The sequence below is a fragment of the Rhinoraja longicauda genome, unplaced genomic scaffold (assembly GCF_053455715.1).
Source record: "Rhinoraja longicauda isolate Sanriku21f unplaced genomic scaffold, sRhiLon1.1 Scf001276, whole genome shotgun sequence".
Taxonomy (NCBI): domain Eukaryota; kingdom Metazoa; phylum Chordata; class Chondrichthyes; order Rajiformes; family Arhynchobatidae; genus Rhinoraja; species Rhinoraja longicauda.
In genome coordinates, this window is record NW_027602491.1 from 1 (window position 1) to 3310 (window position 3310).

A 3310-nucleotide genomic window follows, 5' to 3' on the forward strand; every position below is an offset into this window, starting at 1 on the left:
GAGGTCACCTGTAAATGGATTTAGGGGAGGGCTCCTGTAAATGGATTTGGGGTAGGGCACCTGTAAATGGATTTAAGGGGAGGGCACCTGTAATGGGGGAGTTTAGAGGAGGGCACCTGTAAATGTGGGGATTTAGGGGAGGGCACCTGTAAATGGATTTGGGGGAGGGCACCCTTAAATCCAGCATTCCGATTTTTTCCCAGGAATACGTCTTCCGGATGGTTCCGGGAAGCGCGGGAGTCGGGGAAGGGGAAATGTCCCTTCGATCCGAAGGATGGGAATATGCGCTGCTTTAGTTGGTATATCGCTGCTTTAGTTGGTGAGGGAGGGGGGGAGGGAAGGGAGGGAGGGAGGGAGGGGGGGGAGGGAGGGAGGGAGAGGAGGGAGGGGAGGGAGGGAGGATGGGGAGGGAGGGAGGTGGGAAGGAGGAGGGGAGGGAGGGAGGGGAGGGAGGGAGGGAGGGAGGGAGAGGAGGGAGGGATTGGAGAGGGAGGGAGGGATGGAGAGGGAGGGAGGGAGGGAGGGATGGAGAGGGAGGGAGGGAGGGAGGGAGGGAGGGAGGGAGAGAGGGAGGGAGGGAGGGAGGGAGGGAGAGAGGAAGAGAGGGAGGGAGGGAGGGAGGGAGGGAGGGAGGGAGGGAGAGAGGAAGAGAGGGAGGAGAGGGAGGAGGGAGGGAGGGAGGGAGGGAGGGAGGGAGGGAGGGATGGAGGGAGAGGGAGGGAGGGATGGAGGGAGAGAGGGAGGGAGGGAGGGAGGGAGGGCCGCGCTGTGTTTGAGTCGTGCCCTTATCCCGGCGTTCCACAGATGGGAATCTTTACGCCGGAGTCCATCTTGATTTCATGGGAGTGGACCAGCGATATTCCGGAGTTCGGGAAGTCGTCCCTTCACTCCGGACAGAACAACACGACTCCCGCTGGCTCAACGGTGAGCCCTCCCTCACCTCCCTCCCTCCCTCCCTCCCTCCCTCCCTCCCTCCCTCCCCTCCCTCCCTCCCTCCCTCCCTCCCTCCCTCCCTCCCTCCCTCGGGAGATTCACGAGGATGTTGCCAGGACTCGAGGGGCCTGAGCTACAGGGAGAGGTTGGGGCAGGCTGGGACTCTATTCCCTGGAGCGCAGGAGGATGAGGGGCGATCTTATAGAGGTGTACAACATCACGAGGGGAATAGATCGGGCAGAGTCTCTTGCCCAGAGTTGGGGAATCGAGGACCAGAGGACACAGGTTCAAGGTGAAGGGGAAAAGATCTAATAGGAATCTGAGGGGTAACGTTTCCACACAGAGGGTGGTGGGTGAATGGAACGAGCTGCCGGAGGAGGTAGTTGAGGCTGGGACTATCCCAACGTTTAAGGAACAGTTGGACAGGTACATGGATAGGACGGGTTTGGAGGGATATGGGCCAAACGCGGGCAGGTGGGACTAGTGTAGATGGGCATGTTGGTCGGTGTGGGCAGGTGGGACTAGTGTAGATGGGGCACGTTGGCCGGTGTGGGCAAAGGTGGGACTAGTGTAGATGGGGCATGTTGGCCGGTGTGGGACTAGTGTAGATGGGGCCTGTTGGCCGGTGTGGGCAGGTGGGACTGGTGTAGATGGGGCCTGTTGGCCGGTGTGGGACTAGTGTAGATGGGGCCTGTTGGCCGGTGTGGGCAGGTGGGACTGGTGTAGATGGGGCCTGTTGGCCAGTGTGGGCAGGTGGGACTAGTGTAGATGGGGCCTGTTGGCCGGTGTGGGCCTAGTGTAGATGGGGCCTGTTGGCCGGTGTGGGCCTAGTGTAGATGGGGCCTGTTGGCCGGTGTGGGACTAGTGTAGATGGGGCCTGTTGGCCGGTGTGGGCCTAGTGTAGATGGGGCCTGTTGGCCGGTGTGGGCCTAGTGTAGATGGGGCCTGTTGGCCTGTGTGGGTAGGTTGGGCCTGTCCCCACGCTGTGACTCCAAGCCTCTCTCTCTCTCCACCTTCCCCTCCCCACAGATCCTGTCTTCGTTCACGCTGAGAAGATTCCGGACGGGACGGACCGCGCCGATGACAAGTTGTATTTTTTCTTTCGAGAGCGATCGCTTGACCCAGGAAGTCGGCAAACTCACGCCAGAGTGGGACGCGTCTGCCTTGTGAGTAGGCCCGGACACTGTAGGCCCGGACACTGTAGGCCCGGACAGTGTAGGCCCGGACACTGTAGGCCCGGACAGTGTAGGCCCGGACACTGTAGGCCCGGACACTGTAGGCCCGGACGCTGTAGGCCCGGACACTGTAGGCCCGGACAGTGTAGGCCCGGACACTGTAGGCCCGGACACTGTAGGCCCGGACGCTGTAGGCCCGGACGCTGTAGGCCCGGACACTAGGGCCCAGACAGTGTAGACCCGGACACTGTAGGCCCGGACACTGTAGGCCCGGACGCTGTAGGCCCGGACACTGTAGGCCCGGACACTGTAGGCCCGGACACTGTAGGCCCGGACACTGTAGGGCTGGACACTGTAGGCCCGGGCGCTGTAGGCCCGGACGCTGTAGGCCCGGACCCTGTAGGCCCGGACACTGTAGGCCCGGACTCTGTAGGGCTGGACACTGTAGGCCCGGACGCTGTAGGCCCGGACGCTGTAGGCCCGGACACTAGGGCCCAGACAGTGTAGACCCGGACAGTGTAGGCCCGGACACTGTAGGCCCGGACACTCTAGGCCCGGACGCTGTAGGCCCGGATAGTGTAGGTCCGGACACTGTAGGCCCGGACGCTGTAGGCCCGGACAGTGTAGGCACGGACAGTGTAGGCCCAGACGCTGTAGGCCCAGACACTGTAGGCCCAGACGCTGTAGGCCCAGACACTGTAGGCCCGGACGCTGTAGGTCCAGACAGTGTAGGCCCAGACACTGTAGGCCCTGACACTCTAGGCCCGGACACTGCACGTCCCAACACTCTAGCTTTCCGACATTTTCGCTCTGGACACTGTAGGCCCAGATGCTGTAGGCCCGGACTCTGTAGGGCTGGACACTGTAGGCCCGGGCGCTGTAGGTCCAGACACTGTAGGCCCAGACACTCTAGGCCCGGACAGTGTAGGCCCGGACACTGTAGGCCCGGACACTCTAGGCCCGGACGCTGTAGGCCCGGACACTGTAGGCCCGGACGCTGTAGGCCCGGACAGTGTAGGCACGGACAGTGTAGGCCCAGATGCTGTAGGCCCAGATGCTGTAGGCCCAGACACTGTAGGCCCGGACACTGTAGGCCCGGACGCTGTAGGCCCGGACGCTGTAGGCCCGGACAGTGTAGGCATGGACAGTGTAGACCCGGACACTGTAGGCCCAGACACTGTAGGCCCAGACACTGTAGGCCC

General features: G+C 62.7%; 1 long non-coding RNA gene across 1 annotated transcript; it reads left to right on the forward strand.

Annotated features, from left to right (window-relative positions):
* Positions 1-298: 298 nt before the first annotated feature.
* LOC144591632 (uncharacterized) lies at positions 299-2093 on the forward strand. The gene is made up of 3 exons (XR_013546957.1): positions 299-319; positions 805-924; positions 1963-2093. It is a non-coding gene; the product is annotated as an uncharacterized LOC144591632 (long non-coding RNA).
* Positions 2094-3310: the final 1217 nt, after the last annotated feature.